Genomic DNA, 27,259 nt, shown 5'->3' on the forward strand with positions numbered 1-27,259 from the left:
CTCTTTATCATACCATATATTTTTAGAAATACACTATACACTGTGAATGTATATGCAGATATATATGTGTATATTGTTTATGCTATATGCTTAATTTCAAATAGTTTGAACATGTGTTAAGGAAGCTATCTGCTTATGTAATTATATCAGATATACATTAAACTTAGATATGTAAACAACCTAAGAGCTGACTTTATATTTTATAACTTAACTATTTCACACTTTCTAGTAATGAGAACAGAATAATCCTTCCTTGGATATTTTTTTTTTTAATTCTAATCTCTCTGTAGGTTAAATACTCAGATCTATCTATTTAATATCCAATACATTTGCTTTTCTAAACATGTATAACTTTGTCTAGGATTCTAGTGTTTTCCTTTTTTTATTTTAATTGGATAATTGCTTTACAATGTGTTGGCTTCTGCCATACAACAACGTGATTCAGTCATAAGCATACATATATACCCTCCCTCTTGAGCCTCTCTCTCAATCCCCCATCCCACTCCTCTAGGCTGTCAAAGAGCATCCGGCTGAGCTCCCTGTGCTATATAGCAATTTCCCACTATCTATCTATTTTACATGTGTTAGTGTATATATGCAGTGCTGCTCTCTCAATATTCCCCATCTTCTCCTTTTAACCAAAGATTACACCCTAGATGTTTAACTTTTCCTATTAAGATTTTAAGAGTGGCAAACTTCTCTACTGATACATAATTTTAAAAAAATATTTATCAAATCTATAATGTGTAAAATCTTCCCTGGTGGTTCAGTGGTAAATAATCTGCCTGCCAATGCAAAAGACATGGGTTTGATACTCGGTAGACAAAGAACCCTGGAAGGGGAAATGGCAACCCACTCCAGTATTCTTGCCTGGAAAATCCCATGGACAGAGAATCTTGGTGGGCTATAGTCAATGGGGTCACAAAAGAGCCCAATATGACTTAGTGACTAAATAGCAACATGATGTGCATTTTTAAAATATATATATAAATGATTAAGTTCCTAAGCATCTTTTTATCAAATATATTCCAATACCAATATACAGATTGATTTATTTGTAACTGGAATAAAGAATAACTCCCTGATTAAGGGAGGATGTAACTATTGAAAGACCAAAGCTAGTAAAAACAGTAGCAACAGTGACAATAACACTACCCATACTGAACCATTGATTCAGACCTAGAAACTATGGAATCTCATACTGACTATCCAACTAGCATGCTCCATTACCAATATTTCTTTCCCTATTAACTAAGAAGATGATTCAGGAAGAATGAATCAAAGGAAAGATTTTAATCTATCATTTTTTCTTTTAAAAAGATTTTTAGTAATTTTTCAATATAATTTTAAAATTTTGAAATTTAGAAAAAAGTAAAAGTAAAAACATTGTAAGTTGTACTTGACTGGCATTAATTTAAGTAATGTGTTGACAGTATTGGGCACAGGATTTCAAACATGTTAGACATCCATAAACACACAGATCAACCATCATTAAATATTAGCAGGTGTTATTTTGGGAAGTGAATTATTTTAGAGTGAGTTTTTAAGTATTTCAATAATTAAATTAACTAAACATAAGCACATTCATGGGCTTCCCAGTTGATGCTAGTGGTAAAGAACCTGTCTACCAATGCAGGAGATGCAAGAGACATGGGTTCGATCTCTGGGTAGAGAATATCTCCTGGAGGAGGGCACTGGCAACCCACTCCGGTATTATTGCCTAGAGAATCCCAGGAACAGCAGAGCCTGACTACAGTCCACCAGGTTGCAAAGAGTCAGACATGACTGAAGTGATTAATTAACACAGCACAGCACAAACACACTCACTAAATAAACCACTAAGAATAGAATACCTTATGCTTAACAGAGGACTTCCCTGGTGACTCAGTGGTAAAGAACACCCCTACCAATGCAGGAGACTTGGGTTTGATCACTGGGTTATGAAGAACTCCTGGAGAAGGGAAGTGCTACCCACTCCAGTATTCTGGCTTGGAGAATTCCATGGACAGAGGAGCCTGGCGGGCTATACTCCATGGCGTCAAACAGTGTCAGATGCAACTGAGTGACTTTCACCAATTCAGGAGCTATAGGTTCAAGCCCTGGGTCAGGAAGATCCCTTAGAGAAGGAAATGGCAAACCATTCCAACTTTCTTGTCTGGGAAATCCCATGGACAGGAGAGCCTGGTTGACTACAGTCCATGGGGGTCGCAAAAGAGTCAGGAACAACTTAGCAACTAAACAACACATGCTTAACAGACCCAGAGAAATACTTTCCCCACTAATATATAAGATGTGTAAGATTCTAATCTTCCAATCAACCCCTTTTAATTATTGGCATTGTAATAATTACACTTTTTGTGTCTCAGTTTAGCATAGAACATCAGTTTATACTTGAATGCTTATAGTTTTGAGTCTCAAACATGTCGGGCAGGCTAGCAGGCTACAAAGTAAGATAGGGTTTCTATGTTATAATAGTCTTGAGACAGAATTCCTTCTATTCTGAAACATCTGTTTTTCCTCTTAACTCATTTAACTGGATAAGACCCATCCACATTATGGAGGATAATCTCCTTTACTTAAAATCACCTGATTATAAATATTAGTCACATCTATTGAATCAAAATACCTTCACTGCTCCACTTAGTGTTTTAGCAAACAACTAACCGTAAAAGCCTAGCCAAGTTAATACACAAAATCAAGTCACCAAGACAAAGATTTCTAACGTAGGAACCTCCTGTAGATAAGCTGCATGATATTTACTGTTGTACTTTTAGTTTTCAGGCCTAGGCTTATCCAGAGATTATATAAATTACTGTGAACAGAAAATAGACCAGAAAGCTTCATAATGTTTCTGTTTTCTTGTGGAATTTGCTATTATTCTGCTTTCCACATGGATTGAATATGTGGTAAAAATATTAAAATATATCTCCTTTCAATCACACTAATCTTCTTTATATCATAAGGACCTCTTAAATTTGTTTTGAAAACGTATTTCCTCTTTCTGAATATTTTCTAAGATTGGCAGATTTAGCAAGTAAAAACAAATCTAAGACTCCAGGCTAATCTTATTTTGTGATAACCAGCAGATAAATTTTTAGTGTAAGTATATCCCAAATACTGCAAATGATATATTCATTCATATCCCAAATAGTGCAGAGATAAAAGAAAACTCAGAGAAGGCGATGGCACCCCACTCCAGTACTCTTGCCTGGAAAATCCCATGAGTGGAGGAGCCTGGTGGGCTGCAGTCCATGGGGTCGCTAAGAGTCGAACACGACTGAGCGACTTCACTTTCATGTTTCACTTTCATGCATTGGAGAAGGAAATGGCAACCCACTCCAGTGTTCTTGCCTGGAAAATCCCAGGGATGGGGGAGCCTGGCGGGCTGCCATCTATGGGGTCGCATAGAGTCGGACATGACTGAAGCGACTTAGCAGCAGCAGCAACCAGAAAACTATTTGCTGTTTATCAGAAATTCTAATTTAACTGGGCATCCTATATTTTCTCTGACAGTCGTATCTTGTTTTCTCAGTCTTTGGAAGTAGACTCTCTGTTGCCCTGGCATGTTACCTGCTCCTCCCCAAAGCATCAGCTGCCTCTCCCACCTGACTAGAATGTATACACTCACGTGAAGTGAAGTGAAAGTTGCTCAGTCGTGTCCATCTCTTTGCAACCCCATGGACTATACAGTTCATGGAATTCCCCAGGCCAGAATACTGGAGTGGGTAGCCTTTCCCTTCTCCAGGGGATCTTCCCAACCCAGGAATCTAACTCAGGTCTCCCACATTGCAGGTGGATTCTTTATAAACTAGGCCACCAGGGAAGCCCACATTCACATGATATCTGATTATATTTTTGAGCTTCTCACAAGCAGAGATAATGTTCTATTCTTCTCTGCACCTATAGCACATACAAAATACCTTTATCTTAAAGAGCAATCAGTTAATCTTTGTTCACTAGATTAATAGATTAATATTCTGTTTGTTCCTCCTTCCTATTTAGCACTAGCCTCTGAAAGAAAGAGTGACTCCATGGATTATATAATCCGTGGAATTCCCCAGGCCAGAAGACTTGAGTGGGTAGCCTTTTCCTTCTCCAGGGGATCTTCCCAACCCAGGAATCAAACCCAGGTCCCCTGCATTGCAGGCGGATTCTTTACCAGCTGAGCCATCGCAAAGAGTTGGACACGAGTGAACAACTTTCACTCTCACTTTGAAAGAAAGAGCACAAAAATAATATGAATAACTAATATTCTTGAGTGTTCTCTATGTTCTAAGCATTATTCCATGTACTGTTTCTGCTGTATTAGCATGCATGAGTTGAAGTAAAACCTTAGGATTCTGCAAAATCATGCACTGAATATAAGCTGAAGATTAGAGAACTCAAATCATACGAAATTATGCAATCACAGAACCATCAAAAACAGTAATGAGGGCTTCTAAGGTGACTCAATTGTAAAGAATCTGCCTGTCAGTGAAAAAAATGCATGGAATGTGAGTTCAATCCCTGGGATGGGAAGATCCCCTGGAGAAGGAAATGGCAACCCACTCCAGTATTCTTGCTGGAAAATTCCATGAACAGAGGAGCCTGGAGGGCTACAGTCCATAGGGTCACAAGGAGACACGACTGAGCAGACACACTAACAATTATACTAGGGCATAAGAAAGACAGGTTACCTTCTTAATAAGTAACAATATACTAAGGTATATAAAGTATTTCACACTGAGATGAATAAAGTGATGAGAGATTTGATATAAAAAAAAAGGAAGTGAGGTAGTTATTTAGTTATGAAGATATGAGAAAAGTAATACAAATCAAATGGAACTATGAAATAAGCATATCCAGGAAACAGTGTGCTGTCAAACTGAGCAATACATGAGATGCCTGGGCATCATGTACAATACTGCATTGTGTTAAGACTTGCTGTTTCCTGTTGCATATTTCATTTTGAGTATAGCTGCTTTTATCTGGAAAAACAAAAAAATAAATTTAAAGTGTTGGTAAGAATTTAATATGGACCAACATAAATTCTTCAGATATGTAACCTTAACATCTCTATTTACCAATTGCATGTAAGCTATTTTATATTACAGAAACTCATTAAGGTGCTGTATTTTATGAGTTATTTTTTAAAAGTCTATTCACTTAAGAACTAGTTTTTATTATCATCTTACAGAGAAATTATCTTGGGAAAAATGCTTTGTAATATAACCATGGATCATAGCTAGTGAAATTGGAGTCAGGGTTCCAATCTAGACCATTGGAGCACATAATCCTCACCCTTATCTATGAAGATGTGTTTGTCTTTTTGAATAGTTGCCTTTATATTGATATTGTAGATATTGACATTGATATTTTAAAATTACACAATTCATATACCTGGAAAATATTTAAAAATTGCTACTTTATAGCCTCTGCTATATACAGAACACAAGAACATATATGAAATTCAACATGTCAATCCCATTCTTGTTTCTAAGGTCACATTTTTTGAATTACATCATTTCAAAATCAAAATGCTAAAAGTGGTTTGTAATTTAATAATAGCTTTATGAGACTCAAACCTCATTTGTCAAAATTCCATTCTTTGACATATGCCCTCATATCTGTGGAGATAAGCCCTTGAAAGCCATGTGTAAATTTTATAAACTTTTCTTCCCTGCCTTGAGCTATAGCTGGACACATTATTCAAGTAGAATAATCATAATCTTTCTCTGAAATTTAGAATTTCAATCCATAGTTTTCACTCACACTTTGATATGACTAGCATTATATCATATAAACTTAGGAAATGTGGGGCAATCATAATACCCTATTACATAAATTTAAAAAAGCAGAAAAATTAGTCTGCAATATTTACAAAGGAAGAGGTATGCTTTCACAGTAATAAGGGATATGAGACAATAAATTGCATTTTATCACATATTGATGATTTACTACTTCCTGGCCCTTTCCAATGTTTAGATGATCTTTTGTTCTTAATTTATAAAAACTGCCTGCAATTCAGGAGGCCAGGGCTCAATCCCTGGGTCGGGAAGATCATTTGGAGAGCGAAATGGCAACCCACTCCAGTATCCTTGCCTGGGAAATCCCATGGACAGAGGAGCCAGTAGGGTTACAGTCTGTGGGGTTTTAAGAGTCAGACATGACTTAACAACTAAACTGTGCCAACACACACATACATAATAAGAAAAATATTATTTTATATATCAAAAATATTTTACAAAATAGAAAAATTTTATATATAAAAATACACGAAATATTTCTTTCAAATATACATGTTATTGCTTTGGTAAAGGTAATTTTTAAAAGATAAAATATAATTTTATAATACTTTGGTGCAATAAAAGACTTTTTAGGGCAATAAAGATTTTTTCAGGGCAATAAAAGATTATTTTGTTGAAAGATAAGTTACTTTATGTGACTTTAATAGTTCTTTGATACATTAAATAAAGAAAAATATTTGCTGGATTTTTACAGAATTATAATAGTTGGTAATAAAAACTGACTCTTCCTTTAAATATTTTTATTTTAAAAAGGGCTTTAGAGGCCATCAATACTAAACATTTTAAACAGATTTTAAAAAATGGGATTTATCTAGACAGAAATCTGACACTGCTAATGTTTCCAGTGGGGAAACTACTTTCTACTAGTATTTGCTGTGTGTCTTCAATAATGTCATGACTGTTATAGAAAATTTGCATTAAAAAATTAAATTCTTAAACTTCTTTGAAACTTACTTGTAGCCTCTCAAAATTTGTATACTTGTTAGGCTTTACAGTAGTCATACTATTGATTTTTTTATTTAACTTAATGCCAAGCATTATCATATAGTACAATAAAGATTGAATGTAATTTTCTTCTGATATCAAGTTCAAATCTGACTTCTGCCCATTATAAGATAAAATAAACACAGAGACAGGGAAAGAAGAATGCATGATTTATTCCAATGCAAAGCAAAACAAAAGAACATAAACTCTACAAAGCTGACGAGGACATTTCTCAAAAGTGGCAGGCAGTAGACATCTGTCAGAAGAAACAGTAAAGCAGTCTAAATGCCTGCTTTAAGACAGTGTTTACAATATAAAATGAATCAATGAATTCAACCAAACAAGTTATTTCCTTCCTCTGTTTTAAGATATTTTTCTTTTGGCAGTGTGATTCTCCTCAAGCAGCTCTATAAGTAATAAGAACTTTAAGCAATTCAGAACCAAACTTATATTAGGATACACTGAACTTCTCTTCTTTCTTTTAAATAGTGAAACTATTATGATAATCACTGAAGTCTACTACTTGTAACTTTGCTCTACAGAAAGCCTGTCTGCTGCATACAAGTGCAAGTGCTTATCTTCCCATAAATTTAGGAAACAATCCAAGTTTGTGGTTAGATGTAGCATAGTTCTCTTTCTTAAATTTTATGCCCTTATAATGTGTAGCATTTTATTCTACATAATGATGAAGGCCTAAATTACATAAACACTTCAATGGCTGGTCATGGTGTTTATTTGAAAGGCTATTTATGCAAACTATGTATAAACTAATTTGAGTATGAATTTACTGTTAATTTTATAGCTAAAAATGTAATGTACTGTCACAATTTTGCCAAGAGGAATATTTTTAATGATTTAAATAATTTTGAGTGAAAGAATATGTGAATTACACTGGAGGCTCTCTGCTGCTGCTGCTGCTGCTAAGTCACTTCAGTCGTGTCCGACTCTGTGCGACCCCATAGATGGCAGCCCACCAGGCTCCGCCGTCTCTGGGATTCTCCAGGCAAGAACACTGGAGTGGGTTGCCATTTCCTTCTCCAATGCATGAAAGTGAAAAGTGAAAGTGAAGTCTCTCAGTCGTATCCGACTCTTCGCGACCCCATGGACTACAGCCTACCAGGCTCCTCCACCCATGGGATTTTCCAGGCAAGAGTACTGGAGTGGGTTGCCATTGCCTTCTCCCAGAGGCTCTCTAGGCTTTTTCATATAGTATAAGCTATTGCGACGTTTTGAAAGTAACAATGTACAACCTAATGATATACTTTTATTAATATAATTAAAGACAAAAAATCAAAACAAATTTTATAAGAACTGGTAAAGTTTTAGTGTGGTGATATAGAATATAGAACCCATTTTTAAAAAATTATTTATTTGGCTATGTCAGGTCTTAAGTTCAGCATGTGGGATCTAGTTCCCTGATTGGGGAATTGAACCCAGTACCCCTACAATGGGAGCTTGGAGTCAACCACTGGACCACCAGGGAAGTCCCTAGAATTCATTTTAATAGCTCTTAATTTTACATATCATTGTCAAATAGGAAATTGCACTGAGTCAAGATTTTTTAATGTATTTATTAATTTATTCATTGATAGATATTCACTTAATACATTTGTGCCAGACATTCTTCTAGTCCCTCGGGATACAGCAGTGAACAAAAGAAATATCTCATGAAGTTTATATTCTAGCGGAAGAGAAAACAGGGGGAAAAAAAGTAAAATAAGTGTACTGTTAAGTAGTAGTAAGTTCTCTGGAGAAAACTGATGTGGAAAGTCTGATAAAGGATAATAGGCTAGAAAGTATTTATTATTAACTGAGGAATAGAGAAGTTTTAGGTAAAAAAAAAAAAAAACAAATTTGAGTAAAAAACAATTTACAATGTTTTTAAGTAAAAAACATCCATTCAACTGGGTGAAGATGAGGGAGAAAATTTTTAGAGAGTATCTAAGACAGGCAAAAGCCCTGAGAAAGTATAATATATGGTATGCTTTATGAACAGCAAAAAGACCAAAATGACTCAAGAAGAATAGTGAGAGTGGTCAAATAACAAAAAATAATATCAAAGAGGAAACAAGGTGGGGAAGATAGGGAAGATTTGAACTTACACACAGTTTGCCTCTTCTCTAAGTGCAATGCAAAGAAGGTTTGCTGGGTGTAGTACAAAAGAGTCCCATATACTTTGACAAGATCACTGAAGTTGTGTTGAGGCTAGGATGAAGTTAAGTGATGTTGAAGTAGGAAGACCAGTAAGGAGACCATTAGCACAATGCAGGTAAGAGATGATGCAGGTAAGAAATGTAGATGAGATCTCTGCAGTGATAATAAGTTAATTACAAATATATTTTATAGAGTCAACCAATTTTGCTGACAAATTGAATGAGAAATGTTTAGAAAGCAAGATGTCAAAAATACTCCAAGATTTTGGACTAAACCACTGGTACACATTAACTGCTAATAATAACATTAGATAAAACTGTGGAAGTAACATTTTCATAAGATGGGGGGAGGTGGGATGAAAAGAGTTTAGTTTTGAACCTGTTAAGTTTAAGATGCTTATTTGCTATGTGCATAATGATCTGAATTGATGGGGAACATTTTAAGTCCGAGATAATCAGACTTACATTTTATTTAACAACATATCTAGTTTGCTAAGACTAGAAGAGAATGTAAGGGAAAAGTCCAAACTAATGTTAGAAATAAAAAATTAGCTGTTATCAATGTAAGTATCAAACACAATAAATACATCATCCATTTCCAACTTAACTACAAGAGTCAGAAATATATTGATTACTATTGAGATCTGCAAAAATAACCAATAAACATGTCTTAAACTAAAGATTCTTCAAGCTGAAAACTTTTTATAAAATAACCTCTATAGGAAACCAATAGTATTCAAAAAGACCAGTTCAGTTCAGTCGCTCAGTGGTGTCCGACTCTCCGCGACCCCATGAATCACAGCACGCCAGGCCTCCCTGTCCATCACCAACTCCCGGAGTACACTCAAACTCATGTCTACAGAGTCGGTGATGCCATCCAGCCATCTCATTCTCCGTCGTCCCCTTCTCCTCCCGCCCCCAACCTTTCCCAGCATCAGAGTCTTTTCCAGTGAGTCAACTCGTCTCATGAGGTGGCCAAAGTATTGAAGTTTCAGCTTTAGCATCAGTCCCTCCAATGAACATCCAGGATTGATCTCCTTTAGAATGGACTGGTTGGATCTCCTTGCAGTATAAGGGACTCTCAAGAGTCTTCTCCAACACCACAGTTCAAAAGCATCGATTCTTCGGCGATCAGCTTTCTTCACAGTCCAACTCTCACATCCATACATGACCACGGGAAAAACCATTGCCTTGACTAGACGGACCTTGGTCGGCAAAGTAATGTCTCTGCTTTTTAATATACTATCAAGGTTGGTCATAACTTTCCTTCCAAGGAGCAAGCGTCTTTTAATTTCATGGCTGCAATCAGCATCTGCAGTGATTTTGGAGCCCAAAAAAACAAAGTCTGACACTGTTTCCACTGTTTTTCCATCTATTTCCCATGAAGTGATGGGACCAGATGCCATGATCTTTGTTTTCTGAATGTTGAGCTTCAAGCCAACCTTTTCACTCTCCTCTTTCACTTTCATCAAGAGGCTTTTGAGTTCCTCTTCACTTTCTGCCATAAGGGTAGTGTCATCTGCATATCTGAGGTTATTGATATTTCTCCCAGCAATCTTGATTCCAGCTTGTGCTTCTTCCAGCCCAGCGTTCCTCATGATGTACTCTGCATATAAGTTAAATAAGCAAGGTGACAATATACAACCTTGACGCACTCCTTTTCCTATTTGGAACCAGTCTGTTGTTCCATGACCGGTTCTAACTGTTGCTTCCTGACCTGCATACAGGTTTCTCAAGAGGCAGGTGAGGTGGTCTGGGATTCCCATCTCTTTCAGAATGTTCCACAGTTTATTGTGATCCACACAGTCAAAGGCTTTGGCATAGTCAATGAAGCAGAAATAGATGTTTTTCTGAAACTCTCTTGCTTTCTCCATGATCCAGCGGATGTTGGCAATTTGATCTCTGGTGCCTCTGCCTTTTCTAAAACCTGCTTGAACATCTGGGAGTTCACGGTTTACATACTGCTGAAGCCTGGCTTGGAGAATTTTGAGCATGACTTTACTAGTGTGTGAGATGAGTGCAATTGTGCGGTAGTTTGAGCATTCTTTGGCATTGCCTTTCTTTGGGATTGGAATGAAGACTGACCTCTTCCAGTCCTGTGGCCACTGCTGAGTTTTCCAAATCTGCTGGCATATTGAGTGCAGCACTTTCACAGCATCATCTTTCAAGACTTGAAATAGCTCAACTGGAATTCCATCACCACCACTAGCTTTGTTCGTAGTGATGCTTTCTAAGGCCCACTTGACTTCACATTCCAAGATGTCTGGCTCTAGGTCAGTGATCACATTATCGTGACTATCTTGGTCGTGAAGATCTTTTTTGTACAGTTCTTCTGTGTATTCCTGCCACCTCTTCTTAATATCTTCTGCTTCTGTTAGGTCCATACCATTTCTGTCCTTTATCGAGCCCATCTTTGCATGAAAAGTTCCCTTGGAATCTCTAATTTTCTTGAAGAGGTCTCTTGTTTTTCCTATTCTGTTGTTTTCCTCTATTTCTTTGCATTGATCACTGAGGAAGGCTTTCTTATCTCTCCTTGCTATTCTTTGGAACTCTGCATTCAGATGCTTATATCTTTTCTTTTCTCCTTTGCTTTTCGCCTCTCTTCTTTTTACAGCTATTTGTAAGGCCTCCTCAGACAGCCATTTCGCTCTTTTGCATTTCTTTTCCATGGGGATGGTCTTGGTGTCTGTCTCCTGTACAATGTCACGAACCTCCGTCCAGAGTTCATCAGGCACTCTATCAATCAGATCTAGTCCCTTACGCCGGCCCCGGCGGCGCAGACGCGACGCGAGAGACGCCGGCCCCGGCGGCGCAGACGCGACGCGAGAGACGCCGGCCCCGGCGGCGCAGACGCGACGCGAGAGACGCCGGCCCCGGCGGCGCAGACGCGACGCGAGAGACGCCGGCCCCGGCGGCGCAGACGCGACGCGAGAGACGCCGGCCCCGGCGGCGCAGACGCGACGCGAGAGACGCCGGCCCCGGCGGCGCAGACGCGACGCGAGAGACGCCGGCCCCGGCGGCGCAGACGCGACGCGAGAGACGCCGGCCCCGGCGGCGCAGACGCGACGCGAGAGACGCCGGCCCCGGCGGCGCAGACGCGACGCGAGAGACGCCGGCCCCGGCGGCGCAGACGCGACGCGAGAGACGCCGGCCCCGGCGGCGCAGACGCGACGCGAGAGACGCCGGCCCCGGCGCAACGAGCCACGCAAAGAGGTGCGGCCGTGAGGAGCTACCCCACGCCTGAGGCCAGGGCCGGCGGCCGAGAGGAGCTACCCCACGTCCAACAGGCGGTGGCTGCGCGGGCGCAGGAGGGCCGAGAGGAGCTACTCTGCGTTCAAGGTCAGGAGGGGGGGCCTTGAGGAGATACCCCTCGTCCAAGGTAAGGTACAGCAGCTGCACTTTGCTGGAGCGGCTGTGAAGAGATTTTCCACGACCAAGGTAAGAGAAACCGAAATAAGACGGTAGGTATTGCTAGGGGGCACCAGAGGGCAGACAAACTGAAATCAAAAAGACCAAGCCCCTATTATTTACATTGTTCAGAATCCTGACTAGCATTTGTAACATATGTTCACCAGCACACAAATGATAATGCTGAAGTTTATTCAGAATTGTATTATATAAGGTACAATAGAGCTTATTGTCTAAGGAGACTGAGTGTTTCATCCACCTCAATTCTCTGATGAAATTTTAAGGGGATTGAATAAAATTAAGTACCAAGCTGACAAGTAAAAAAGCCTCAAATAGTTCTGATCTTGAAAGCTATTGATTTATAACTTGATTACCATGGATAAAAATCACATTTTCCAAAGATTATTCATCCATCAATAACACCAAACAATACACCAAATATGGGGATTTCTTATTAGGTAGGTTAAGCATGAGCAAGGAGGAGTAGCCTAGCTGCAAAAGATTCAAGCTGATCTCTAAAGCCCACCCAGATACTGCTCCAGTGTGTCCAGGAGAGTGCACAGATATGCTACAAAATAACAACCGAGACTTTTCTAGCTCCAGTGCATGCTCCCTAGGCACTAACACAAACTACCCACTAAGGCTTCTCTAACTCCTGCACATTCTCTTCTTGATGCACAGCTGTGTGCTCAAGTGACCTCAGACAGCCGGGAGCCCATTAAGGGATCATGGTTTTTCCAGTGGTCATGTATGGATGTGAGAGTTGGACTGTGAACTCCAGTTGGACAGTTGGACTCCAACTGTGGTGTTGAAGAAGACTCTTGAGAGTCCCTTGGACTGCAAGGAGATCTAACCAGTCCATTCTGCTGCTGCTGCTAGTCACTTCAGTCGTGTCTGACTCTGTGTGACCCCATAGACGGAAGCCCACCAGGCTCCCCTGTCCCTGGGATTCTCCTGGCAAGAACACTGGAGTGGGTTGCCATTTCCTTCTCCAATGTGTGAAAGTGAAAAGTGAAAGTGAAGTCACTCAGTCGTGTCCGACTAGTAGCGACCCCACGGACTGTAGCCTACCAGGCTCCTCCATCCATGGGATTTTCCAGCAAGAGAACCAGTCCATTCTAAAGGAGATCAATCCTGGGTGTTCATTGGAGTGACTGATGCTAAAGCTGAAACTCCAATACTTTGGCCACCTCATGCGACGAGTTGACTCGCTGGAAAAGACTCTGATGCTGGGAGGGATTGGGGGCGGGAGAAGAAGGGGACGACAGAGAATGAAATGGCTGGATGGCATCACCAACTCGATGGACATGAGTTTGAGTGTACTCCGGGAGTTGGTATGGACAGGGAGGCCTGGCGTGCTGTGATTCACGGGGTCACAAAGAGTCGGACATGACTGAGCGACTGAACTGAACTGAGCTGAACTGAAATGTTATATATATATATATATGTATATATATACACCTAACTAAAACAGACTCTATTACGCATGTAAGACATGCACAATAGAGCTCGTTGTTATGTAACTTGCAACTGTCAATCAAAACTGTTAGTCCATAGACACCCAGATGAACACGTAAAACCGTGTTTTGAAAAATCCATCATTTCCACTCCAGTGTCTCTCTTGGCTTGGCCCACCTCTCCCTTGAGGCATTCTCTCTGTTCTTAATAAACTTTGTTTCACCTCAGTTAAGACCTCAGACTCTTCTTTGTGCCCTTACGAAGAACCAAGACCCACAGGGAGGTCTTCTTTCAGGTCCCCCAGTAACATTTCTTAAGTCATCTTTAATCTCTACAAGTTTTTACTTGACTGTATTTTTATACAGTTGAGTAAATGACTTAAGTTGGTCTAGTAATGAATTGGGTTGAAAGTTTTTTATTTATTTATTTTTTTTTTTTTTAAGGAGTGGGTTTTATGGTATGTGAATGATATTTCAAAGTTATTTTTCAAATGACTCATGGAGAAAAAATGGAGAGTTTCAGACTCCCCCATCTCAGAAATCAGATCCTACATTTTCAATCCCACAGAAGACTGGCCAGTGAAACCAAAAATCAATCCTGAACAAGTCCCTGGTGGCTTTACCACCATCTCCACTAAACCCAACACCAAAGAAACAGCAGCTCAGGAAGACAAGGACTTCCTAATATTCCAAAGACTCTCCACCCAACAGCAGCTCATGTCTTAGCACATAAAGAGTTATATCTCAGCTCTGTATACATCTCTCCATACCCCAAACAGCAGAAACCTCAAATAAGCAAAGCAATGGCACCACACTCCAGTACTCTTGCCTGGAAAATCCCATGGATGGAGGAACCTGGTAGATTGCAGTTTATGGGGTCACTAAGATTGCTGGGAGAAATATCAATAACCTCAGATATGCAGATGACACCACCCTTATGGCAGAAAGTGAAGAGGAACTCAAAAGCCTCTTGATGAAATTGAAAGAGGAGAGTGAAAAGGTTGGCTTGAAGCTCAACATTCAGAAAACGAAGATCATGGCATCTGGTCCCATCACTTCATGGGAAATAGATGGAAAAACAGTGGAAACAGTGTCAGACTTTATTTTTTGGGGCTCCAAAATCACTGCAGATGCTTATTGCAGCCATGAAATTAAAAGACGCTTGCTCCTTGGAAGGAAAGTTATGACCAACCTTGATAGTATATTAAAAAGCAGAGACATTACTTTGCCAACAAAGGTCCATCTAGTCAAGGCTATGGTTTTTCCTGTGGTCATATATGGATGTGAGAGTTGGACTGTGAAGAAGGCTGATCGCCGAAGAATCGATGCTTTTGAACTGTGGCATTGGAGAAGACTCTTGAGAGTCCCTTGGACTGCAAGGAGATCCAACCAGTCCATTCTAAAGGAGATCAATCCTGGGTGTTCATTGGAAGGACTGATGCTAAAGCTGAAACTGCAATACTTTGGTCACCTCATGCGACGAGTTGACTCACTGGAAAAGACTCTGATGCTGGGAAAGGTTGGGTGCGGGAGGAGAAGGGGACGACGGAGAATGAGATGGCTGGATGGCATCACCGACTCTGTGGACATGAGTTTGAGTGAGCTCTGGGAGTTGGTGATGGACAGGGAGGCCTGGCGTGCTGTGATTCATGGGGTCGCAAAGAGTCGGACACGACTGAGCGACTAAACTGAACTGAACTGAAGAGTCAGACACGACTGAGCAACTTCACTTTCACTTTTCACTTTCATGCATCGGAGAAGGAAATGGCACCCCACTCCATTGTTCTTGCCTGGAGAATCCCAGGGAAGGGGGGTGGGCTGCCATCTCTGGGGTCGCACAGAGTCAGACGTGACTGAAGTGACTTAGCAGACAACCCAGCAAAGCTGCCTCTTGGAGAGAAAAAAAAAAAAAAGTGTCCTTGGGCATAGCAAGGCCACTTCCAATCATGAGCTGTAACCAGAACAAAATGTCTATGGCCCCATTCCCACCCCCACCCTCAACACCTGACTGATACTCCTGTCGAGTCCTTTCAACAGGAGAAGGAATGGCACCTGGGGAAAAGCTCCCATTAGAGCAGCAAACAGCTCCACCGGAGCTTCTTGGAAGACAAAGGGTAAAATAGTGTCCACCTCTAGAGTGAAGTTTAGATCTACCTCTAATCAGGGAACCCCTGAAACCTCCCAACACTTTCTTCTAATCACACAGTCTTGTGACACATCAATCAATCAATATATAAACCACCAAAAGGTGTTTATATATAAACTCAAAGGTGATTTATACATTGCGGTAGCGGGGAGAACATCAGATTAAAGTTCAGAAGGCCTGAACCCTAATTTGGATCCTCTGCTCAAGTGCCCAGACAACCAAGGAACCCAACAGGCTGCCACTCAGCCTCCTTGCCTTTCAACCCTGCCAGAGGACCACACAAGTTCAAAACAACCTCTCAAAATCAGGTCTTTCCAGTGTTCCCCTTTACCTTTGGGAAGAAACTGGGACTCAGAGAGGGCAGCCTGGCCCAGGTGACACTGCAGGCCTGGACGGTCCAGAGCATCTGGAGGCCTGCCGTTCACAGTCATCAGAGCTTAGTGTACCCTCAGCAAACCCCCATTCAGCCATTCGCTGCTCAGGATAACAAGGCTGTGACCAGAGAGGGCTGGCGCTGGCCCTTGGTCACATCTCCAGCCCAGGCCATGCTAGTGTCTCCTCTCAGTTCAGTTCAGTTCAGTCACTCAGTCGTGTCCGACTCTCCATGACCCAATGAATTACCTCACGCCAGGCCTCCCTGTCCATCACCAACTCCCGGAGTACACTCAAACTCATGTCCACAGAGTCGGTGATGCCATCCAGCCATCTCATTCTCCGTCGTCCCCTTCTCCTCCTGCCCCCAACCTTTCCCAGCATCAGAGTCTTTTCCAGTGAGTCAACTCGCCGCATGAGGTGGCCAAAGTATTGCAGTTTCAGCTTTAGCATCAGTCCCTCCAATGAACATCCAGGATTGATCTCCTTTAGAATGGATTGGTTGGATCTCCTTGCAGTATAAGGGACTCTCAAGAGTCTTCTCCAACACCACAGTTCAAAAGCATCGATTCTTCGGCGATCAGCTTTCTTCACAGTCCAACTCTCACATCCATACATGACCACGGGAAAAACCATTGCCTTGACTAGACGGACCTTGGTTGGCAAAGTAATGTCTCTGCTTTTTAATATACTATCAAGGTTGGTCATAACTTTCCTTCCAAGGAGCAAGCGTCTTTTAATTTCATGGCTGCAATCAGCATCTGCAGTGATTTTGGAGCCCCCAAAAATAAAGTCTGACACTGTTTCCACTGTTTTTCCATCTATTTCCCATGAAGTGATGGGACCAGATGCCATGATCTTTGTTTTCTGAATGTTGAGCTTCAAGCCAACCTTTTCACTCTGCTCTTTCACTTTCATCAAAAGGCTTTTTAGTTCCTCTTCACTTTCTGCCATAAGGGTAGTGTCATCTGCATATCTGAGGTTATTGATATTTCTCCCAGCAATCTTAATTCCAGCTTGTGCTTCTTCCAGCCCAGCGTTACTCATGATGTACTCTGCATATAAGTTAAATAAGCAAGGTGACAATATACAACCTTGACGTACACCTTTTCCTATTTGGAACCAGTCTGTTGTTCCATGACCAGTTCTAACTGTTGCTTCCTGACCTTCATACAGGTTTCGCAAGAGGCAGGTGAGGTGGTCTGGGATTCCCATCTCTTTCAGAATGTTCCACAGTTTATTGTGATCGACACAGTCAAAGGCTTTGGATGCAAATCCTGGGAAAGGTCTGCTTTGTCAGCCCAGATAGCCCACAGGGGTACTTGCACAAGGGGGTAGGTGTAGGGGGTTCAATGGATGCCCTAACCCAGCGCCGCCCTGAATAGATGGTACACTGGGGGTAAAGAGGAATGGCTAGGAATCCAGCATCTAGCCAGGGGTCCACTGTCCCTGCAGAAAGGCTAAGGCTGGGAGGATGGCCGCAGAAACTTACTAGGCAGGACACAGTCAAGGTTGGGTTGATGGTGCCCACGGCGGCAGAGGAGCTAGAACAAACTGGTGTTTCCCCCTACCTCTTTGAGTATTAAGTTTCCTTGCCCCTAGCCTGGACAACCATGGCCAATAGCTGTGAAGTCGCTTCACTGTGCCCCGCCCACCTGGATTAAAGGAGAAGTGGTGCTTCAGGTTTTTAGCCCACACCTGACCCCTTCCCCCCCTCTCCCCATCCCCCACCCCACACACACTGGAAAGAGAGCTGTATGGCTGGCTCCATGGTCTCCACAGCTAGAGCCAACAGGCCAGGCAGCCCACCGATGGGGCTGCCAAAGGCCTCTGTCCACTTTCACTCATTCACCCTGAGAAATTCAAAAGACTTCTATTTAGATTTACTATTGCTTTTTTGAAAACAGTTGGTTTCAAAGTACTCCCCATTAAGCCAAGAATATAGACCTGAAAGACAGTCTTTATATATTTAGTGTGTTTAGAAATTATGTTGGCTAGACTGGTCTCCCAGGCTACCTAATTACCACTGATCTACTCCCAGCCTTGGTAAGCAAACTTAGGTGCCAGACAACTAAAAGGTTCTCCACTGGAGTGTGCAAGAAATTACACCCTCCTTTGCTCGTGATGCTTGCTAGAAGTTCGGCTAAGGAATTATGCTGGATTTCTTTAAAATGAACCAAAATAATATGCTTCAAGGAAATAAAGTCTATTAGCTTGAATCAGTGCTATTGTGGCAAATAAGAACTGAGAGATGTGGGTGGAAAGGATCATGACACTGATACGAGGGGCCATATTAGCTATATTGCTAGGTAACTGAGCTATTGATCAAGATCTATTTTCCACTCTTCCTGAGCACATTGTTATGCAATTCACCTTGCTCCGTTTTGTAGGCATTCCTTAGCAAAATGAGTTGTCATTGTTTCCACTGCTTCATCAATATTTTTAAGGTCTGGAATCTCCTTAAATGGACTGTTATCTAACTTAGGAATTCTAGGGGAAAAAAGTAATTGTCAAAACCTAAATCCCAAAATACCTCCCTGCTCTTGCCCATGAATCCACAAGTATCCATGAATAACAAAGTTTGAGTCTTAACACACAAAAAAGTGATTATTAAACACTGAGCTTAAATTAAAAATGTATCATTAATCAGTTTCTAAGTACCTAACTGTTCCCACTCCTTTTCAGTGGAGGGGGTGATAAAGAAAGTGCACAGGTGGAACTGAGGGTATTCAAGAGTACGTAGTCATCAGATGTGAAAGGAGACCTGCTGTGTTCAGCAGGGCAAATAATTTTCCTTAAATTAAATGTAAAATTATTTTCCACAAAAAATTCTATTAGTATAACCCTGATATATAAATATGCATAAATATATATTTGTATATTACAATTTTTAAAACCTTATATTAACTGATTTTTTTAAAATTTATCAATGTGTTAAACACTTATAATAAATATAAATCTGGCTATACCTGAAAATTTAAATACTTGATCACATTTCTAGTACATTAGACAAAGATGTCAGTCTCAGTTAAGAAAAAACATTGGCCAATTCTAACCCAAAACACAGAGATAAAGAGATTCTTGGAAAACCTGACAGGTTTTTTTCCTCCACATTGCAGAGAATTAGGTAGGGATGACACTGAGCTACCGATTACACAGCACAGTCCATCTCCTCACAAACCGGGGAGATATGTGCCTCTATATGTATATATATATATAGAGAGAGAGACAGAGAGAGAGGAAATGGCAACCCACTCCAGTATTCTTGCCTGGGAAATCCCCTGGACAGTGGAGCCGGATGGACTGCAATCTACCCGATCACAGAGTTTGACATGACTGAGTGATTGAACACACACACATATATGTATAAGTGTGTGCATGCTGCATGTTAAGTCTCTTCAGTAGTGTCTGACTCTGTGCAACCCTATGGACTGTAGCCTGCCAGGCTCCTCTGTCCATGGGTTCTCCAGGCAAGAATACTGGAGTGTGTTGCCATGCCTTCCTCCAGGGAAATTTCCAACCTAGGGATATAACCCGCAGCTCCAGCTTCTCTTGAATTGTAGGCAGATTCTTTACCACTGTGACAAAAGTGAAGCCTGTATATGTATATATATTTATATCTATTATATGTATTTTATATAGAGACATAAAAGATATCCTACATACATAAAATACACATGTAAATATTACATATATTATATTTGACTTAATAGACAGTAACAACATGCTTCCACCTAACACGATGTAACTCTTTCATACCGCCAGTCATGCTTACTTCTCTCATAAAATCAGGCATACATTCCTATACACCAATTTATTAATTCATATTTATTCCTTTCCTAGCTCATTTACAATCTGAATGAGCCATCTTGTCTAAAAAGGAATGAAGTAGTGAAAAATATGATCACTCATTACTGGAATTCTTAGGTAAGAGTAACAGAATGAGACAAAAGTAAATAAAAAAATAATTGGTTTCATATACTTCATAACCATTAACACACACATGCACATGTTGACCCGTATACACATGTGTATGCTGTGCTGTGCTTAGTCACTCAGTCATGTCCGTCTCTTGTGACCTCATGGACTATACCCTACAAGGGTCCTCTATGGGGATTCTCCCAGAAAGACTATGGGTATAGGTTGCCATTTCCTTCTCCAGAGTATCTTCTCGACTCAGGGATCAAACCCATATCTCCCACATTGCAGACAGAATCTTGACTGTCTGAGCCACCAGGGAAGCCCAAGAATACTGGAGTGGGTAGCCTATTCCTTAGCCAGAGGATCTTCCCACCCAGGAATGAACTGAGGTCTCCTGCATTGCAGGCAGATCCTTTACCAGCTGAACTACCAGGGAAGCCCACATATATATGTAAGCATTTGGCTTCCCAGGTGGTACTAGTGGTAAAGAACACATCTGCCAGTGCTGGAGACATAAGAGATGTGGGTTCAATCCCTGGGTTGGGAAGATCACATGGAGGAGGAAATGGCCACCCAATCCAGTATTCTTGCCTAGAGAATCCCATGGACAGAGAAGCCTGGCTGACTATACAGTCCATGGGGTCGCAAAGAGTTGGACAATACTGAAGCAATTTAGCATGCATGTACATATAAATAAAGCAAAGAATAAATTTGTATGGCAATTTCTAGTGAATAATATGGGGTACAGTGAGATATACCTATATCCACCATTTAGTTTTCTGATCTATATATATTAACAGTGAAAAAATAATGCTATTTGTTGCTGGTTTAGATACACTACTGCATGGGACTAAAACTAAGCAGTCAAATATTATCCCATTGTCCTTTCAGGCCATCTGCTTTATCTAAAATGAATTCCTTGACCTAGATACTATTGCCTTGAATTATAACAAGTTACATTAACAACAAGCTTCATTTTAGAATCAATGATGTATGGAATGTATTCTATGAATATATGTTAGGGTTATAGCAAGAGCTCTGTGGATAAAGGAAAAAATATAATAGTATTTAAACATATGACTTCTGAAATGGTAGAATAAGGATCTCAGCAGAACAACAATTTAATTGCTGAGTATTATAAAAGTGTTAAAAATACTTTCTAAAAAAATCTCTGGAAATTGGCCTAAGGGCATATAATAAATGAAGAAATATGAATGTGAAACATGAAAATATATTATATCTTGACAAAGATGGTGAAAGTCTGTGGCTTCTGAGGTATGATCAACTATCTTTGGCTTTCCTGGTGGTTCAGCAGTAAAGAATGTCATATCAATGTAAAGTGTCAGACAAGACTTAGCAACTAAACAATAACCGTTGTCTTACTACATGTCCCTCACTCTTTGTTTCCCTGTTATGGAAAATCTATCCCAGACATATGCAGCCACAAATAACAAGACTCCTCTGAACTTCCCTGATGGCTCAGATGGTAAAGCATCTGCCTACAATGCAGATTACCTGGGTTCTATCCTTGGGTTGGGAAGATATCCTGGAGAAGGAAATGACAACGCACTACAGTATTTTTGCCTGGAAAATCCCATGGATGGAGAAATCTGGTAGGTTATAGTCCATGGAACATTTCATGCAAAGATGGGCTCGATAAAGGACAGAAATGGTATGGACCTAACAGAAGCAGAAGATATTAAGAAGAGGTGGCAAGAATACACAGAAGAACTGTACCAAAAAGATCTTCACGATGAAGATAATAATAATGGTGTGATCACTGACCTAGAGCCAGACATTCTGGAATGCGAAGTCAAGTGGGCCTTAGAAAGCATCACTACGAACAAAGCTAGTGGAGGTGATGGAATGCCAGTTGAGCTATTTCAAATCCTGAAAGATGACGCTGTGAAAGTGCTGCACTCAATATGCCAGCAAACTTGGAAAACTCAGCAGTGGCCACAGGACTGGAAAAGGTCAGTCTTCATTCCAATCCCAAAGAAAGGCAATACCAAAGAATGCTCAAACTACCGCACAATTGCACTCATCTCACACGCTGGTAAAGTCATGCTCAAAATTCTCCAAGCCAGGCTTCAGCAATATGTGAACCATGAACTTCCAGATGTTCAAGCTGGTTTTAGAAAAGGCAGAGGCACCATAGATCAAATTGTCAACATTCGCTGGATCATGGAGAAAGCAAGAGAGTTCCAGAAAAACATCTATTTCTGCTTTATTGACTATGCCAAAGCCTTTGACTGTGTGGATCACAATAAATTGTGGAAAATTCTGAAAGAGATGGGAATCCCAGACCACCTGACCTGCCTCTTGAGAAACATGTATGCAGGTCAGGAAGCTACAGTTATAACTGGCCATGGAAAAACAGACTGGTTCCAAGTAGGAAAAGGAGTATGTCAAGGTTGTATATTGTCACCCTGCTTATTTAACTTATATGCAGAGTACATCATGAGGAATGCTGGGCTGGAAGAAGCACAAGCTGGAAACAAGATTGCCGGGAGAAATATCAATAACCTCAGATATGCAGATGACACCACCCTTATGGCAGAAAGTGAAGAGGAACTAAAAAGCCTCTTGATGAAAGTGAAAGAGGAGAGTGAAAAGATTGGCTTGAAACTCAACATTCAGAAAACAAAGATCATGGCATCTGGTCCCATCACTTCATGGGAAATAGATGGAAAAACAGTGGAAACAGTGTCAGACTTTATTTTTTGGGGCTCCAAAATCACTGCGGATGCTGATTGCAGCCATGGGTTGGTGATGGACAGGGAGGCCTGGAGTGCTGTGATTCATGGGGTCGCGGAGAGTCGGACACGACTGAGCGACTGAACTGAACTGAACTGAACTCCTCGGAAGGAAAGTTATGACCAACCTTGATAATATATTAAAAAGCAGAGACATTACTTTGCCAACCAAGTTCCATCTAGTCAAGGCTATGGTTTTTCCTGTGGTCATGTATGGATGTGAGAGTTGGACTGTGAAGAAAGCTGATCACTGAAGAATTGATGCTTTTGAACTGTGGTGCTGGAGAAGACTCTTGAGAGTCCCTTGGACTGCAAGGAGATCCAACCAGTCCATCCTAAAGGTGATCAGTCCTGGGTGTTCATTGGAAGGACTGATGCTAAAGCTGAAACTCCAATACTTTGGCCACCTCATGGGAAGAGTTGACTCACCGGAAAAGACTCTGATTCTGGGAGGGATTGGGGGCAGGAGGAGAAGGAGATTACAGAGAATGAGGAGGCTGAATGGCATCTTCGACATGAAGGAGGTGAGTTTGAGTGAACTCCGGGAGTTGGTGATGGACAGGGAGGCCTGGCGTGCTGTGATTCACGGGGTTGCCAAGAGTCGGACACGACTGAGCGACTGAACTGAACTGAATCGAACTGATATTCCATGGGATCACAAAGAGTCAGACACAACTGAGCAACTTCACTTCTCTCCTTCAAACTCCCTTTCTCAATATACAGGTTCAGACTATTCTTTCTTTCTTTCATTTTAATTGAAGTATAATTGCTTTATAACATTGTGTTGGTTTTTGCCATATATCAACATAAATCAGCATTAGGTATACATATTTCCTCTACCTCTTGAAGCTTGATCTCTGTGTTCCAAAGGCTATACTCACAGAGGAATGGCTGAGGGAGCAGGTCTCCTTTATCCCAATCAAGTCCATACTTATAGAGCAGAAATCTTACACTAGACACAGCAGACAGAGAACACTAGAATTCCATATCTTACTTTTGATTAGAATCCTCCCCTTTCCCCTGGCAACCACAAATCTGTTATGTCTGTGAGTTTATTTCTGTTTTGTGGATAAGTTCATTTGTGTCATATTTAGATTCCATGTATAAGTGTTTTCATATGATATTTGTCTTGTTTTTCTCTGACATTTCACTTAGAATGATCATCTCTAGGACCATCCATGTAGCTGCAAATGGCATTATTTCATTCTCTTTTATATCTGAGTAATATTCTATTGTATATTTGTAGCACAACCCCTTCATCCTTTCACCTATCAGTGGACATTTGGTGGTTTTCATGTCTTGGCTGTCGTAAACAGTGCTGTTATGAACATAGGTGTGTAATTATCTTTTTAATTATAAGTTTGTCTTGGAAATGGCAACCCACTCCAATATTCTTGCCTGGAGAGTCCCGTGGACAGAGGAGCATGGTGGGCTGCTGCTATCCATCGGGTTGCACAGAGTTGGACATGACTGAAGTGACTTAGCATGCATGCATGCACTGGAGGAGGAAATGGAAGCCCACTCCAGTATTCTTACCTGGAGAATCCCAGGGACAGAGAAACCTGGTGGGCTGCCGTCCATACGGTCACACAGAGTCAGACATGACTGAGTGACTTAGCAGCAGCAGCAGCAGCTGGGTATATACCAGGAGTGGGATGGCTAGATCATATGGCAAGTCTATTTTCAGCCCACAGTCACTGAACCAATTTACTTCCCCAGTAACAGTGCAGGAGGGTTTCCTTTCCTCCACACCTTATCTAGTATTTGTTATTTGTAGACTTTTTAATGATGGCCATTCTGACTGGTGTGAGGTGTTACCTCATTGTAGTTTTGATTTGCATTTCTCTAATAGTTAGTTATGTTGAACACCTTTTTATGTAGCACTGATTTCCTTGACATGATATCTAGAGCAGAGCAAGCAAAGGGGGGCTTCAGGATGGTGGGACACATACACACCCATGGCTGATTCATGTTGATATACGGCAAAAACCACCACACTATTGTAAAGTAATCAGCTTCCAATTAAAATAAATAAATTAATTTTAAAAAAGAAAAATAAATAATTTTCAACTTATCAAGTTTTTAAATTAAAGCTTTAAAAAGGATAATCATAAGTAAGTGACGAGACAAACCATGTGATGGAAGAAAATATTTTAAAATTATGTATCTAATAAAGAAAGTTGGATCCAGAATATAAAGTGAACTTTTAACTCAATTTTTAAAATGGTTAAAAGATTGGAATAGATCTATTTCCAAAGAGGTTACACTTATGGCCAATATAAAATGATATTCAATGTGATTAGTCATTCAGTTCAGTTCAGTCACTCAGTCATGACCGACTCTTTGCGACCCCATGAATCACAGCACCCCAGGCCTCCCTGTCCATCACCAACTCCCGGAGTTCACTCAAACTCATGTCAAAGAGTCGGTGATGCCATCCAGCCATCTCATTCTCTGTCATCCCCTTCTCCTCCAGCCCCCAATCCTTCCCAGCATCAGAGGCTTTTCCAGTGAGTCAACTCATCACATGAGGTGGCCCAAGTATTAGAGCTTCAGCTTTAGCATCAGTCCTTCCAATGAACACCCAGGACTTTTCTCCTTTAGAATGGACTGGTTGGATCTCCTTGCAGTCCAAGGGACACTCAAGAGTCTTCTCCAGCACCACAGTTCAAAAGCATCAGTTCTTTGGCGATCAGCTTTCTTCACAGAAATGCAAATAAACATCACAATAAATTCCATTTCACATCCACTGGATAGCTATAATAAAAAAGAAAGACAATAAGAAGTGTTGAGGATATTCAGAAATTAGAACCATCAAGCATTGCTGGTGGGAATGTGAAATATTCTGAAACAAAATTGTGATTGTCATCGCAAAACCATATGAATATACTAAAATCATTGAGTGGTATTGGTGAATTATATGATATGTTAATTACAACTCAAACATAATGCTAAGTATTAATTACTAAAAAGAAAAATAGGTAAGGATATTCCAACAAAGGTTAAAAAAAGTCATGATGGAAATGGTTCAATGTAATCAATTTGCTTTCATATGACTTGCTGTTCCTCTATAGAATAGTGCCATATTAAGAATATATTATAGTTTCTACTGTTAGCTATGACCAGATCAGCCTTCTTGAATGCAAATTATTGTTATTGCACTCAGATATAACCTCCTCCCTATTGTCAGCACATTTAAATGAGTCTATTAAAACCAACAGCAATTGGAGAAGATCACTGGCTATATTGATAGGTTATTCTAATCACCTGATAATTGAGAGCCTCCTTTTTTCCCTATAATCTACTTTGATGTGCACTCTTTTGAGGAGAAGGCAATGACAACCAAGTCCAGTACTCTTGCCTGGAAAATCCCATGGACGGAGGAGACTGGTAGGCTGCAGTCCATGGAGTTGCTAAGAGTCGGACGCAACTGAGTGACTTCACTTTTACTTTTCACTTTCATGCACTGGAGAAGGAAATGACAACCCACTCCAGTGTTCTTGCCTTGAGAATCCCAGGGACGGAGGAGCCTGGTGGGTTCTGTGGGATCGCACAGGGTCGGACACCACTGAAGCGAGTTAGCAGCAAAAGCACTCTTTTGAGAAAGGAACATCCTCAATTTGCCAAATTTAGGGGACCATTCACATAATTATTCCCCAGATCTCTTTATCATTAAATTCCAATCTTGCCCCTTTTAAGTCCTTGGCCATTAGTCAAATTGTTGGATACAGTTCATGAGTTAATGTAGATTTGTACTTTTACTCAGTGCTCTCTCAAGATAACAATAGCTACCAAACGGGTAGTGTAAAATTTGTCCTACTTAGGAGGATTTCCTTACATGATTTAAGTTACATGATTTGAGATATTTCTTCCCCTCATTCCTTCCTGGCAGGCTTGTTCTGTTCATTGTGTTACATGTATTTTGATCAAAAGGCACGACTTCTTTCAGCCGGCCCAATTTGCCTACAAAACTGTTATGTCTCTCTTTCTCTCTCTTATATACTCATATCCATAAATATCCAGTCAGATAAGTCTTTGTCATCCTTCATATTACTCCTTCAATGCAGTGAAAGGTAGCAGCCTCCTGCTAGTATTCTTTCCAGGATTCCTCATTCCTCCCTGTGCTTTTCTTAAATACTCCCCTCACATTCTAAACATCTTTGAAAGCAATCAAATTCAGCATGCTTTCTCCCTCATAATAGAAACCTGAAGGATACAACTGAATTGCATTTCAGTAGTTTACAATGTTACTAATAAAATACTATTTTAATTTTTA

The sequence above is a fragment of the Moschus berezovskii genome, chromosome 5 (genome assembly GCF_049115385.1).
Source record: "Moschus berezovskii isolate FMDL1 chromosome 5, NW_MosBer_1.0, whole genome shotgun sequence".
Classification (NCBI taxonomy): Eukaryota; Metazoa; Chordata; class Mammalia; order Artiodactyla; family Moschidae; genus Moschus; species Moschus berezovskii.